Source organism: Palaemon carinicauda, chromosome 23, assembly GCF_036898095.1.
Source record: "Palaemon carinicauda isolate YSFRI2023 chromosome 23, ASM3689809v2, whole genome shotgun sequence".
NCBI classification, from domain to species: Eukaryota; Metazoa; Arthropoda; class Malacostraca; order Decapoda; family Palaemonidae; genus Palaemon; species Palaemon carinicauda.
The window spans coordinates 104,652,749-104,669,123 of record NC_090747.1 but is presented as its reverse complement, the minus strand read 5'-3'; the positions used below and the strand labels follow the sequence as shown (position 1 = coordinate 104,669,123).

General features: G+C 43.3%; 1 long non-coding RNA gene across 2 annotated transcripts in view; it reads left to right on the top strand.

Moving 5' to 3' along the window:
- LOC137617336 (uncharacterized) overlaps positions 1-16,375 on the top strand; it is a 32,229-nt gene that overhangs the window by 13,209 nt on the left and 2,645 nt on the right. The window contains exon 4 of one of the 2 annotated variants that reach the window (XR_011039622.1): positions 10,490-10,638. This is a non-coding gene — a long non-coding RNA (uncharacterized lncRNA). The remainder of the gene's footprint in view (positions 1-10,489; positions 10,639-16,375) is intronic. The other variant, XR_011039623.1, reaches the window with a different exon arrangement.

The window sequence follows — 16,375 nt, the reverse complement described above, 5'->3', positions numbered from 1 at the left end:
CGCTCTCCAGTGGCTGATACCCCGGCCACTAGGTTCATACCGCCCTTTCGTGGTAGAGCCCCCAGCCGAGGAAGCTCCCGTCCAGACTCTCACAGGGGCAAGTCTAAGAAAGGACCCAGGACATCTAAGGGAAAGCACTGACTCTCAGATTCTCCAGACAACAGTAGGAGCCAGGCTCAAGATCTTCTGGCAAGCCTGGGAGAAGAGAGGTGCAGACGCACAGTCTGTCAGTTGGCTGAGGTACGGTTACAGGATTCCATTCTGCCTCAAACCGCCTCTGACCACATCGCCCATCAACCTCTCTCCCAACTACAAAGAAGAGGACAAGAGGCTAGCATTGCAACATGAGGTGTCGCTACTTGTGCAGAAGAAGGCAGTGGTTATAGTCCGGGACCATCAATCCCCGGGCTTCTACAACCGTCTCTTTCTTGTGGCCAAAAAGACAGGAGGTTGGAGACCGGTGCTGGACGTCAGCTCTCTCAACGAGTATGTCACCAAGCAGACGTTCACAATGGAGACGACCAAGTCGGTCTTAGCAGCGGTCAGACAGGAGGACTGGATGGTCTCGTTGGACTTGAAAGATGCATACTTTCACGTTCCCATTCATCCAGACTCCCAACCTTTCCTGAGATTCGTTTTCGGAAAGGTTGTCTATCAGTTCCAAGCCCTGTGTTTTGGCCTAAGCACAGCTCCTATGGTCTTTACTCATCTGATGAGGAATGTAGCGAAATTCCTGCACTTATCGAACATCAGAGCCTCCCTCTACCTAGACGACTGGCTGTTGAGAGCCTCCACGAGTCGTCGTTGTCTGGAGAACCTCTCTTGGACTTTAGATCTAATCAGAGACCTAGGTCTATTAGTCAATATAGAGAAATCTCAACTCATTCCCTCCCAATCCATTGTGTACCTGGGAATGGAGATTCAGAGTCGGGATTTTCGGGCTTTTCCATCGGCCCCCAGGATAAACCAAGCCCTACAGTGCATCATGAGCATGCTGAAGAGGAGCAATTGCTCAGTGAGACAGTGGATGAGTCTCACAGGGACCCTCTCATCTCTGGCCCTGTTTGTCGAGCTAGGGAGACTCCACCTCCGCCCTCTTCAATTCCATCTTGCAGCTCATTGGGACAAGGGCTCGACTCTAGAAGCAGTCTCTATCCCTATCAACCAAGAGATGAAGACCACTCTCCGGTGGTGGAAGCACAATCTTCTTCTCAAGGAGGGTCTATCATTGGCCATCCAGACCCCCCATCTTCATCTCTTCTCGGATGCATCGGACTCGGGCTGGGGTGCGACCTTGGACGGACGGGAATGCTCAGGAGTATGGAACAAGGAACAAGGATTACTCCACATCAACTGCAAGGAACTGTTAGCAGTCCATCTTGCCCTGTTGAACTTCAAGTCCCTCCTGCTAGGCAAAGTGGTGGAGGTGAATTCAGACAACACCACAGCCTTGGCTTACATCTCCAAGCAAGGAGGGACCCATTCGAGGAGCCTTTACGAGATCGCAAGGGACCTCCTCATTTGGTCAAGAGGTCTAAACCTCACTCTGGTCACGAGGTTCATCCAGGGCGATATGAATGTTTCAGCGGATCGCCTCAGCAGAAGGAATCAGGTCATTCCCACGGAATGGACCCTCCACAAGAGTGTGTGCAACAGACTTTGGACGTTGTGGGGTCAACCTACCATAGACCTGTTTGCCACCTCCATCACCAAGAGACTTCCGCTTTATTGTTCCCCTGTTCCAGACCCTGCAGCGGTTCATGTAGATGCTTTTCTTCTGAACTGGTCCCATCTCGACCTGTACGCATTCCCTCCGTTCAAGATTATAAACAAAGTTCTGCAGAAATTCGTCTCGCACGAAGGGACACGGCTGACGCTGGTTGCTCCCCTTTGGCCTGCAAGAGAATGGTACACAGAGGTACGTCAATGGCTAGTCGACTTCCCCAGGACTCTACCTCTAAGAGTGGACCTTCTACGTCAACCACACGTAGACAGGTTGCACCCAAACCTCCACGCTCTTCGACTGACTGCCTTCAGACTGTCGAAAGATTCGCTAGAGCTAGAGGCTTTTCGAAGGAGGCAGCCAGTGCGATTGCCAGAGCTAGAAGAATTTCCACTCGTAGAGTCTACCAGTCTAAGTGGGAGGTCTTCCGAAGCTGGTGTAGAGCCAATTCAATATCCTCTACCAATACCTCTGTGATCCAAATAGCTGACTTCCTTCTTCATCTTAGGAATGAGAGATCCCTTTCAACATCTACGATTAAAGGGTATAGGAGCATGTTGGCCTCAGTCCTCCGCCACAGGGGTTTGGACCTGTCTTCCAACAAGGACCTTCAAGACATTCTCAAGTCTTTTGAGACGTCTAAAGAACGTCGTCTTTCCACTCCAGGCTGGAATCTGGACGTAGTCTTAAGGTTCCTTATGACATCTAGGTTCGAACCTCTCCAGTCAGCTTCCTTCAAGGATCTTACCCTCAAGACTGCTTTTCTCGTTTGCCTTGCAACAGCTAAGAGAGTCAGTGAGGTTCATGCCTTCAGCAAGAACATTGGTTTCACAACCGAATCAGCTACATGCTCTTTTCAGCTTGGATTCCTAGCAAAGAACGAGCTTCCTTCACGTCCTTGGCCTAGATGGTTCGAAATACCTAGCCTCTCCAACATGGTAGGTAACGAACTAGAGAGAGTTCTTTGCCCTGTCAGAGCTCTCAAATATTATCTGAAGAGGTCTAAACCTATTCGAGGACAGTCAGAAGCCTTATGGTGTGCCATCAAGAAACCCTCGAGACCCATGTCCAAGAATGGGCTTTCGTACTATATAAGGCTTCTGATCAGAGAAGCACATTCTCACTTAAAGGAGGAAGACCTTGCATTGCTGAAGGTAAGGACCCACGAAGTAAGAGCTGTAGCTACTTCGTTGGCCTTTAATAAAAACCGTTCTCTGCAGAGCATTATGGATGCAACCTATTGGAGGAGCAAGTCAGTGTTTGCATCATTTTATCTGAAAGATGTCCAGTCTCTTTACGAGAACTGCTACACCCTGGGACCATTCGTAGCAGCGAGTGCAGTAGTAGGTGAGGGCTCAGCCACTACATTCCCATAATCCCATAACCTTTTTAACCTTTCTCTTGAATACTTTTATTGTTGTTTTTATGGTTGTTACGGTAGGCTAAGAAGCCTTCCGCATCCTTGGATTTGGCGGGTGGTCTATTCATTCTTGAGAAGCGCCTGGGTTAAAGGTTTGGTAGAGGTCCTTTAGTAGGGTTGCAACCCCTTGTACTTTGGCACCTTTGGGTTGATTCAGCCTCCAAGAGGAACGCTGCGCTCAGTAAGGAAGACGAACTTTAAATAAAAGGCAGAGTAACGGTTCTATTCGACTTCCTTACCAGGTACTTATTATTTCATTGTTATTTGAGATAACTGTTATATGAAATTTGGGATACTTAGCTATCCTTTAATCATGTACACTGGTTTTCACCCACCTCCCTGGGTGTGAATCAGCTACATGATTATCGGGTAAGTTTAATATTGAAAAATGTTATTTTTATTAATAAAATAAATTTTTGAATATACTTACCCGATAATCATGATTTAATCGACCCTCCCTTTCCTCCCCAGAGAGAACCAGTGGACCGAGGAATAATTGAGGAGGTGTCAACAACAAATGATTGAGTACCTGGCCACAGGTGGCGCTGGTAAGTACACCCCCTTCTAGTATTGTGATAGCTGGCGTATCCCTCCATAGAATTCTGTCGGGCAACGGAGTTGACAGCTACATGATTATCGGGTAAGTATATTCAAAAATTTATTTTATTAATAAAAATAACATTTTTACCAAAGAGTAAATTGCTAGAATTTTAGTGCTAAATTAGTGCAGTGAATTTTATTCAGTGGAGGGTGCTTCTGTTCGGACCTGTTGTTATCCTAGCCTTAGACCTCTTTCAAGCTCCTGGACCCAGGGGTAGAAGTTGAGTCGAACGGCGAAAGGAATCGAGAGGCGTAGCCGGGCGTTACAGTCTTTTAAGACCAGAACAGAAGTCCCCTCGAGCGTTTTCTGTCGATCCTCAGAACGCTCACCCTCGCTATAGGAAAAGCGAGGTAAAAGTGGTTTCTTACATTAGGCAATGACGCGCATCAGGCGCTAAGCTGTAAACAAAATTAGGATCATTCTTCGTGTTACGATTCATGCAAGCGTGGAATCGACGATGAAAGCGGATTCGTGTTTGAAAATGCTGCACGCTTGTCAACTAAGATTAATCCCAATTGGTCTTTGCTGTTAGACATGAAACGGAAACTATCTTCGTTTATACGGTCTTATCAGCCTGCCGTTGGCAGTGCGGTTGGGTGTCACGATTCCGGTTTTGACTTCCCAACCCCTGGGAGAAGGAATGTCGTAAGGCTGAGGCATATCGCGGACCTTATGCGCTGAACTTATGTTCCACCGAGCGATCCTGTCAATGCATTCCAAGACGTTTGCTCTCCGCTTTGGAATCACTAAGTAAAGGTGTTTTCTTCGCCTTCGATTGATGAATTATGACGTCACAACCATGTGACTTATTCTCTTAAGCAGAGCAAAATTTGAATGTCTTGAAGCGATCAGTTCATCATCGCTATGGCATCACGGGTCTTGTAAAATTTTTTCTGTGTAATAGGACGCAGTTTCCTGACGAGGATAGAGTTTCAAGATTTCCTTTTCTACTAGACTAGAAAGTGACTCGTCATGAATGCACGCGATCAGGACTTATCCTCGCAGCAGGCGTGTCGCGATGCTTAAGCTGGAAGCAATCGAGTGTTTCCTTCCACGAGAGAGGGGGAAGTTAGACAAATAGAAACCTAACTCTTCCTCTGGAATCTTACGCTCTTTCTGGGAAGAAAGCGTTCGTCCTCGTCGAAGGACGCAATTCCTAGCCTTGGTTGACACCAACCAATACGTCCAAGACCGGTCATGAGTTGTATGCTCCCTAACCTATCCTGCAGTAACTGATGTTCGCCGGAGGTTTTCTTTTCGGAAGGTGACGACGCGTCGGCACCAAAAATCGCGTAAGACACTTAGTTCCTGGGGGTATAGGGTGCTCAGTTTTCTTCTGTTCTTGCTTCTTCCCCTCCCATAAATTGGGAGAATGTCTAGTACTTTCCTTTTGGGGGGCATTGACTATTGTTGACAATATCTCGCAGTATTAGGTACGTTCAGGTCGCGCACAAGGCGCGCTGGAAATGTCATAAGGACATTCCCAGGTCGGTCACGGGACTACGGTTGTTGATCTCTCACAGCGATTGCTCACGTTTGAGTTAGAGCACACGGTGCCCCGCAAGTGTATGTCATGTCCGAGCTAAAGAGGTCAATTTCATCACTTTTTGGCGCTTACGATTCTCGGGCGGAAGAATTTCACCTAAAAGAATCTAAGAATAGGCATAGACCAAGAATACGGTCTCCCGTTAGTATCAGACAGCATAGTTCTCCGATACTCAGCAACGCTTCCTCGCAACAACCAACTCGCGTTACGGAAAGCACTAGGGCGGATGTATGGGGCAATCAGGTCTCTCACTTACGGGAGACGCAGACGCCAGTCTGGTCTCGCCCTCATGCAGACGCAGACGCCAGTCTGGTCTCTCCCTCACGCAGTCGCAGACGCCAGTCTGGTCGTATGTTGGACTCTAACAGTCAAGGTTGATCTTTTCAACAAGTTGCCTCACCTTCGCGTTCTGCAGGACACGCGACTACCGCTCATGGGGACGCATGCTACACGCGGACGGCTCTCGGCAAGCTGATCAATCTGAAATCCCACGGCAACCTAGACGCATGTGTCAGCCTGGACATCTGCTGGTTAAGGTCAGTCAGGTTTTTTCCCCGCGTCATGATAGACAAACAGTTGCTTCTTTGCACCTCTGACTGGACACGATACTGTCGCCTCCTCGCGACAAGCTGTAGATTGGCAACAGGCGGGAAGCAGTCAGCGCGCTGTATCCTCACGACAAGTTGAACGCATACAGCATGCTAACACCTTACGACAATGCAAATGCATGCGGCAATCTGGTCGCATGCTAGACGCATACAGTCAAGTCTGTTTCTCATAGCAGTATAGGCAGATTGTTCTCTCTCCTTCGCAACTCTCTGGCCACGCAACTAACGCTCCCTCGTGTCAAGCTTTTGGCTTAATGTATGTTGAACACTCTCTGGTTACATGCGATCAGGTCTTAACCTCACAGCATGAGGTTCACGTTGTTGATGCCACTTTAAACAAGCCTAGCTTCGATATCGGTTCCTTGCGACCGATCTGAACGCGTTTCGGGTGGCGGTATAGATCTTGACTCTCCCTCACGACATGTTGATCATAGGCAGCATGCTGGAACCATACTGCACTCATGCTGGGCCCATGCTGGATGCATGCCTTCGGGCCGTTTCCCCGCGTCAGGATTGCGAACGTCTATTTTAAACTATCCAGCTTTAGGTCTGGCTGCCTTCAGTATTGCTGAAAACCCCTAAGATCTAGAGGGTGGTTCGAAGGAGGCAGCTGAGGCTATCGCTTGTACAAAGGACTTTTACCTCAAGGTTTTACAACCTAAATAGGAGGTTTTAGGGAGTAGTGTAGAGCTAATCAGTCTCTTCATTTAGTAACTCTTAAGATGCAAGTGGTCTATTTCTTCTTAAGAACTTAGAAGAAAGCACATTTTTTCCTCCTCGACCATCAAGGGGTACAGGAGTATATGCGGGCAGCTGTCTTCAGACGCAGGAAATTGGATCTATCAAATAAACACCTTCTAGATCTTCTCAGATTGTTTGAGATGAATTAGAAGCGTCGGCAAGATTCGTCAGCCTGGAATTTAGTGGTTGTTTTAAAAATTCCGCGGTAGTGACAGATTCGAGCCTTTACACTCGGCTTCTTTTGTAAGATCTGACTTTGAAGACTGTTCTTAGTAAGTCTAGCAACAGCTGAGAGAAAGTGAAGTTCACTCTTTTAGCAAGAACATGGATTTCAGAAACGGATAAGCCATATGCTCCTTGCAACTTTATTTCTTGGTCATAAACAAATGTTCTTCTCATCCATGGCCTAAATCTTTCGAGATCACTATTCTCTCTGATTTGGTTAGTGAAGAGTTGAGGAGAGTTTTTTGTCCGATTAAAACGAAGTTTTATCAAGACAGGACTAAAGGAGTTATGAGACTATTCAGAGGCTCTTTGGTGCGCAGCCAAGAAACCTGCGCTACCTATGTCTCTTTGTGAGGACTGTTACGTTTTGGGATCATTCGTAACAATGAGTGCAGTAGTAGGTGAAACATCCACCACTTCATTTCCCTAAATTCCTAGTACCCCTGTTCTCCTCTTGGATCTTTTATATATGTTTTATGATTGTACGTGAAGATTGGTCGGCAATCTTCCGCTATCTTTGATTTAGTCAGGTGGTCATTTTGTTCCTGGAGAGCGCCCGGAACAAGGGTATTAGTTGAGATCCTGTCGTGTTATAGGTTATTGAACCGTTTGACAGCTCCTAGAGATCTTCAGCCCCCTGGGTGGACCGCTGGATCTCATAAGGATAGCAGACAGAATGAGACAGAACCATTGAAGTCAGCTTCCTTATCAGGTACGAACCTCTTAAGTGATTATATTTAACTCTTTAAGTGAATTTCCAATTATGTTGCCGTCTCTGACCCGTCACCAAGGGTGTCAATCAGCCATTCTTATATAACCAGCTGGTAAGTTTTATGTTTAAAAATATTTTGATGAAGGGATTATCTAAATGGAAGACAGCCTGTGAATAGTGGTTTACACACGCCCTTGTTAGATATACGACACCAACAAGGTGCTCGAGCGAGGGTTGTAACCTCTGCATTCCATGCTTTTATCTTTCTCTAGTATATTTGGAAGATTTATATTAGAAAAGAAGGACTTTTCACCGGCCGTCACAGGTCTCTCCCCAGAAATAGATTTTTCCTTAGTCAAAATCCCTTTTTTGAACATACTTATCTGCTGGTTATATAAGTTATAATCCCACCCTCCTCCCCTTTAGAGACCAAAGAGCATGGAAGGTCTGAAGTGATTAGAATAGTTTGGCCTGTCTACCGCCAGGGCGCTAGTGTACACCTGGCATATCTGCGATTGCTACAAGTTTTTTCATTTCTACCTGGCATCTAGGGACTATAGCCATTTTTATATAACCAGCGGGTAAGTATGTTCAAAAATTTATTTTATTATGAAAATATAATTTTGTGGCTCGGTAGAGTGTAGACATGCTGTCTTGCTCTCCCGTTAACCCTAATCTACATTCGTACCTGGCTGTAAATTGTCTCTGACAGGTGTTTCTGGTTTGCTGGGGAGTGCAACAATGCAGGTTTGTCCTCGTATTATTTGCCTGTTGAGGAGACGAATCCTCACCGTCATTGCCCTGTGAGCAGACACGACTCCTGCATACAGCCTTCTCTTTGCCATGAGTGTTGAGAGTGGCCATCCTCCCATTGGGAGCAATACAGTAGGCGACAGAAGTAGTCTAAAAGGGATTCTTCTTCCTATGGTTCTTCTACGAGGTCAAAGAAGTCCTGACGTTTTTCTCTGGTGTCTCGTATCATCCCCATTGACTGCGCATTCGGCCGCCTCTGTTGGGCGATCAAGCAAGAGCTATGTCCATTTGACCCCTGATAGCCTTTGGCTTCGGAGGACTATGTTGCGTTCCCTATCAAAGCGGTGGCGCACACCACTCGTGGGGAGTCCAGCTCCCTTGTTGCCTTGTGTTATTTGTGGCCTTCCTTGGGGCTTTTGGGTTCCCCCACAAAGGGCTTTTGGAGGTGTTGAATCTTGGAGCATTACAGGATTGCACTACTGCCTCCACGGGTTGGTCACGACATTCTCCCCTATCCTCTGGAAGGGGATCCTGCCAGCAGGTCTTGTGCCCAAGTCAACGCTTCCTTTGCAGTTCCTTTCCCATCAGAGTAGCTGAAGGCAGGTTCTCCTCGGAGTTCCAGCCTTGGTTATGATCCCCTCGGGGCGATTGTGCAAGCTGAACTTGTCAGCGGGAGAGAGCTTCCTCTCTTGATTGGTCTCCCCTAGAGTCCTTTGTAAGCAGGTATGCGACTCTGTCACTGCCATGTTTTAGCTCTTCGGAGTGCCCTAGTGATTGTGACACCCGACCTCTAGCAGTCTCAGCCCCTTTAGTTACTGCAGTTTGAATCAAGGTGATTTTGTTTAAACTGCAGCATGTCTGTTACTCTTTCCAGAATGTCATAGGTTTGTTGTTTCTGGTTTTAGTAGTTATTAAAGTATCGATTGATCTCTCGTGTTCATAAATGACCCTAGCCGCAGATGGTTTGCTCAAGAGAAAATGGTTTCAAGTAGAATTTGAGGGGCTAAGGGATACCCAGAATTCTAGGAGAAATAGAATTAAGGGAAACTTAATAAATCTTAGCACAATAAATGCTGGATCAAAAGTAGGAACAAATAAAGAGGTGATGGAGGTAGTAGCCCAAAAAAATAACTTGTACAATTGTTTGTTGTGAGGGAGAAATAAAAGATAAAGAAGCAGTCTCAGAATATTTGGTAGTGACACACATACGCAGGTTGCATGAAGATGAAGCGGCATAAGGTGTGACCAATGAATGAAACTAGAAATTATTGTTCGAAAGAGGTTCAAAGAAAATGATGCAAGCAAGGGTAGATGACTTTGAAAACCATTGATTTCATTTCAGGTATTAAGATAGATACAATAATGTGAATAATGTAAAGATCAGTGTTAAGATTCATTCCCTTTTATCATAGCAATGGTGGAGGCTACAAGGGAATTAATAAAACAATTGCAATAATATTGATAATTTTTCAGCTGTATGCCTTTTTTCTATACATTGGATGAGTAAATTGTTAACCTAACAATTCTGAGCAATTATTTTGTACTGAGGTTTGTATTCCTTAGTTCTTTTTCATCCTGGTTGCAACTTGCCACAGTTGACTAACCACCTAAAGCATGAATAATTTTGTGGGTCATTTCCTTAGTGGATTTTTCAGTAAAATTTAACGTTTTCTTGTTGCAAGGCTAAGTTGAACCACCGAGCCACAGAGGCTTAATAATAATGATTTTTAATGTACAGTAATTTACAATGAAATTTTATATTTAAGTGTTCATGTATGAGGCTATTAGTCAACAGTTCATAATTGGGTCAGTACTGTGTCATTGACTACTGTCTCAAAAATTTTATTCATCCAGGTGAAGCAACTTTGTCAATAGTTTGAAATGGGAGGATTCAGTTAAATCTATAACATAGCCATTCTTTGTTAGTTAATAGATGTGCAAGTTTGAATAGCCATTCTTTGTTAGTTAATAGATGTGCAAGTTTGAATAGCCATTCTTTGTTAGTTAATAGATGTGCAAATTTGAAGAATGGTAATCTAAAAGCTAGTTTTTTTTTAGCTATAACAATGCAGTACTATGAGGTGCTTGTAACAGTTTTACACAACCACTTTGTTTTATTTGTCGTTAATTCCATAACTAATAATTTTTTTCCTTTTTCAGGTTATTGCCATTTGTGGGAAATAGTCATAAATTGAACTTCAGATTTTGGGGCTACGTCACTTTGTTCAAAAGGCCCTGTCCGGAGAAAACCTCCAGGTAATTGGCAGAACTACTACTACTACAGAATATCTTTTTATGCAACTTTTACAGTTAAGTGTGATGTGTGTATGGTTGGATGTATTGTAGATAATTTAGTGAATTTGACACCAGAATGATTCATTATCATTTAAATAGGAAAGTTCCAGTTGTATATGCAGATGCTAGCATATTGAGTAAATTTCCTCAGGCTACAGTACTTTAATTAGATATCATTTGAATAGTTAAGTGAAAAGCGTGTGTGTGTCCGCATGGTAATCAATTGGATAGTTAAATGAAAAGTGTTTGAGTTAAGGGGTCAAGTAATTTCAATAGTCAGGAAGAAAGTGTGCATTTTTGGGGAAATTTTGTTTAGGTGTTATTAGGATTTAATTTTCAGGTCTGTATGTAAGGCTATACAGTGAACCCTCGTTTATCGCGGTAGATAGGTTCCAGACGCGGGCGCGATAGGTGAAAATCCGCGAAGTAGTGACAGCATATTTACCTATTTATTTAACATGTATATTCGGACTTTTAAAACCTTCCCTTGTACGTAGTACTGTTAACAAACCACCCTTTACACCCTGTAATGTACAGAACACTTAATGCATGTACTACAGCACCCTAAACTAAAACAGGCACAAATATTAAAGGCGATTTTATATCATGTGTTTCCTAAACACCTAAAAAGCACGATAAAAAATGGCAACCAATGTTTTGTTTACGTTCATCTCTGATCATAATGAAGAAACAAACTCATTTAGTGTACACATATATGTACGTATGGTTAGTTTTTGCATCGATTATATTGATTATACAGTACTGTATGTTGATTTTTTTATTACCAATGTTTTAGTTTACGTATTTTTCTGAAACGACGGCGTGTACGCTCAGTAAACAACCACGCTCAGAACAAACAAGGCATTTAACACGCATGATGATAGTGATAAATAATGATACAGTACATACAGTATTTACAGTACAAAGCATTTACAAAATATGTTACCTTACAAATATAAATTATACAGTACTTGTACGTAGCAAAGCAGGAAAACAATTTGAGAGAGAGAGAGAGAGAGAGAGAGAGAGAGAGAGAGAGAGAGAGAGAGAGAGAGAGAGAGAGAGAGATTGTTTTACGTACGTAAATGTAAATTTTAAACAAAAAAAATATGATAGGTTACAACATGTAGACTTTTAAAACCTTCCCTTTAACTTAATGCATACAGTACGTACAGTACTAAACTATAAAACAGGTTAAAGTAAAAAATAAAGATTGTTACTGTACTCACCACGAAAGAAGTTCCAGAAAAACTTGAATGACGATGGCGATGAATTTGCTGCACAGTAGAAATGATGATGATGAAGCTGATGATGTGTTCTACTGTGCAGTCAATGATAGTATTTTACGTCTCTTCAGACGGAGGTGTCTTTTCCTGGGACACCTCTTCAACTTCTTCAATTTCTTCCGAAGGCGTACTAGCAGGAGGAACTGGCTCTTTTTTGCGAGGCTGAAAAAACATTGTGATCGGAAGTTGTTGCCGCTGCTTCTTTTTTCAATCCAAGAGCATCCTGTAGGGAGTCGTGATGTCATCGACCTTGTTGCAGAATTGCATCGCGCGAACCATATCCTCGTCCCACTCTTGCAACATTTCTTTCGCCTCCTTCATATGGTTGCAGAACTTGGCGAGCCGTTCTAATGTTAAGCCCGTTTCTTCTACATTTTCTTGGGTCTCTTCCTGGGTACCCTCACTCTCTTCCTCACTTGCCGATTTCGTCAGGTCTTCGAGATCTGCGTCAGTTAGGGGCTGGGAATGGCAGTCCAACAACTCGTCGACGTCTTCAGTCGTCATGTCGCCAAACCCGTCACCCCCAATTATGGCAGCCAACTGCACAGATTTCCGTATTGCAGAGTGTTGGATTTCCGACGGAGTAAATCCCTTGTCGTCGTAAACAATATCAGGCCACAGCTTCTTCCAGCTCGCATTTACAGTTGCAGGTTTCATCTCTTGAAGTGCCTTTTGAATATTCTGCAGGCACGTGGCTATGGTGTACTGCCGCCAGTACGCCTTCAAGTTGAAGTCTTCATCCTCGTCATCTTGGGCAGCATCCACACACGCAACGAGGTCCGCCAAGGTATTCTTCGTGTAGAGGGCCTTGAACGCCCTGATAACCCCCTGGTCCATTGGTTGAATTAATGACGTGGTGTTGGGTGGCAGGAACTCAACCTGAACGCCCTCACGCGACAGGTCAGTTGCGTGTCCACCAGCGTTATCCATAAGGAGAAGGATCTTGAATGGCAAGCCCTTCTCTAAGAGATATTCATGGACTTGCGGGATGAAACACTGGTGGAACCAGTTGGAGGTCAGCATCTTCGTAATCCATGCCTTTTGATTATGCATCCAGTACACGGGAAGGAGATTCTTATTTTTGTTTTTCAAAGCGCGAGGATTTTTCGACTTATAAATAAGCCCCGGCTTTAACAAAAATCCAGCAGCATTGCCACACATCACGAGGGTAACGCGATCCTTGAATGCCTTAAAGCCAGAGGCTTTGGCTTCCTCTTTGAACAGGAAAGTTCGCGACGGCATTCTCTTCCAAAACAAGCCGGTTTCATCCATATTAAACACTTGTTCCGGCTTGTATCCACCTTCAGCGATAATGTTCTTGAAAGTCTGGTTCACGTAAGTTTCAGCAGCGGCAGTGTCAGCGGAAGCAGACTCCCCATGCAGGGAAACGCTTATTCAGGGCGAAGCGTTTCTGAAACTTCGCGAACCATCCTTTGCTGGCGGAAAAACGTTGTTTCTGACGCTGGGAATCAGTGGAGGTCCCTGGTTGAGGATCATCTACATCATCATCTTCTTCAGCATGGTCGCCATCGTCGTCATGAGGTTCCTTTGCCGCAAAATTCTCATACAAGCTCAAAGCCTTTGTTCGGATGGTGTTCGTATCCAACGCTATGTTCTTCTTCCGACAGTCGGCAATCCACACAGCTAAAGCACCTTCCATGCGTACGATCGTTTTATTACGCGTTGTAACGACTCGCTTCGCTGATCTGCTAAAGGTGATTGCAGCAGTCTTTCTAATGTTCGCCTCGTCCTTCCTGATGTAGCGAACGGTGGATTCGTTGATGCCAAAATGGCGGCCGGCGGCCGCGTAACTTCTACCATCTTTTAACATGTCGAGAAGCGTAACCTTCTCAGCTATCGTCATCATTCTTCGGTGGCGTTTAGGCTCACTACCAGCCTTACTAGAAGCAGAACGCTTGGGAGCCATTGTAACAGAAAGTTCAACAAAAAGTTCAACTTAAAACAGTCGCACACAGCACAGATTCAACTTCACAAACTTAAGAACGTCTACTCAGCAATACGCGGAAAGAGAAAGTGAACGATGCAGTCCCGCGAGAACTCTGATGCTGCGGGTTGGAGATGCGGGCCAAACACCAATCACAGGCTAGATAACAAAACTTGAGTTTTGATTCGTCATCTATCAGCGCTTGAACCAATCACAACCCGTCTTATACAGTACTATGGTGCGTTGGTTACTCATAGAAGATGTCCCGCGCACACTGAACGTACGTAGATTAAGTACAATACCGTAATAATAATAAATAATGATAATAATACTGTACAGTAATAATAATAATAATAATGATTAATAATAATAACAATAATAATTTTATTAACAACAACAACAATAATAATAATAATAACAATAATAATAAAAATTTACGTACGTACGCTATTTTACGCTCTCTCTCTCTCTCTCTCTCTCTCTCTCTCTCTCTCTCTCTCTCTCTCGTACGCTTACAGTACTTATTCGAAATGTGATTTTTGCAACAAAGAATATTATTGGATGCAGTACTGTACTACGTACGTATACATACAAAAGATTCATGGAAAAGAAGCACATCCATTACAGTACACACCATTCTAATATGGTATGACTGCATCTGATTTGCGTTTCATGTTCGATTTAATTTTACTACGTACTGAATTATCGTATGATCACATTCTCTTTTCGTGTTTTATTTCTTTCTGTGCTGAATTATATATCATATGTAATGCAATGAACAATCAGTAAGAGCAGATATTACTATAATTACAGTATTAATGGAATTACAGGTAACAAAATATCGTATTTGGTTATCTTCAGATTTCGCGGTATTTTCGAATTTTCCGGAAAATCCGCGATATGTATATATATATGGGTTATGGGAAAACCCCGCGAAGTGGTGAATCCGCGATTGTCGAACCGCGAAGTAGCGAGGGTTCACTGTATGGTCATCTCTGGTAATTCCTTCTTTGATAATGTGAAAGAAATAAGTTCTTATACCAGAGGTTCAAATGCATATTGGTGGTTGTACTTCGGTTAGGTCTCCTCACAACACTACAGATTGGGAAGTGAATAAGTTGTTCTCTCACTTCCTCTCTACGATTGAGCTTTTGCATTCTTCTTGTTGAGTATTGTTCTCCTGTCAGGTGTTCACCTGCTGATTCTCATCTTAATTTGTTGGACAGAAACTTAGGGTCTATTAAATTTCTTATTCCTGACCTGGATATTAATCTCTGGCACTGTCGTTCAATTAGTTCATTATGCATAAGATTTTTCATAACTCTGACCATCCTTTACATTCAGATCTCCCTGGATAATTCTATCCTGTTCGTAATACTAGGCAGGCAGTTAATTCTAATAGCCAGGCCTTCTCCATTATGAGGCTCAATACAACACAGTATTCTAAAAGTTTTATTCCAGCTGTTACCAAGTTGTGGAATGATCTTCCTAATCGGGTAGTTGAATCAGTAGAACTTCAAAAGTTCAAAGTTGGAACAAATTTTTTTATGTTGACCAGGCTGACATGAGTTTTTATTGTTTATATATGACATATCTGTTTTTGACGTTAATAGTTTATATAGGACATATCTGTTTTGACACTGTTACTGTTTTTAGAATGATGTATTGTTAATCTGTTCTCATCATTTATTTATTTCCTGTCCTCACTGGACTATTTTTCCCTGTTGGAGCCCTTGGGCTTATAGCATCTTGCTTTTCCAACTAGGGTTGTAGCTTGGCTAGTAATAATAATAATAATAATTTAGTATTTAACTGTCTTGACATTGTTTTTTCTTAATTCAGTCATTTGAGTGACTATCCATTAACTGTGAGTTACGAATGAGTGCTTATGTCCAGTAAATCTTGGCGTTTAGGTTTTTGCCCAGGACGGGATAGCGACTGTTGTGGCAGTCTTGTGAGCCTGGCGTACGAAGACGTACACTCTGTTCCCTTCTTGCCTTGACAAGAGATCAAGAGAATCAACATGTAACTACTCTGGGGAGTGGACCCCATTCCAGTGGGACAAGAGTTTTTTCCTCGTCACATGAAACTTATTAAATGGTTATTAGTCTGTTCTTTAAACTTCATAAATAGAGGTAGGTAGAGGTAGGTAATTTAACACTGAAGACCTTATTCAAGATAGTTTTCAATGGAATGAAAAGCAGATCTTGTAGTTTGCAAGTGAAGTTTCCTTATTTGAAGTAACCTTTTGGCCTTCTGGTTTTTCTAGTTCTCAAAAACTTCATGAACTTCACCCTCTGGGCTATATGTACTGTATTGCACTGCATTGAGAGGTACCAAGATATCAAGGTTAATGGAATTGACAGCTTTAATTTTACATTCTACTGTTGTTTATATTTTTAAAAAAATTCTGTTTACTAGGAATATAGTTTGTTGATTAGTAAGGAAGTGGCTCCCTTTCACATACTATCATGAATGGAATGTCCTCGGGTAGAATAGCAAAATTTCTTGCAATTCACT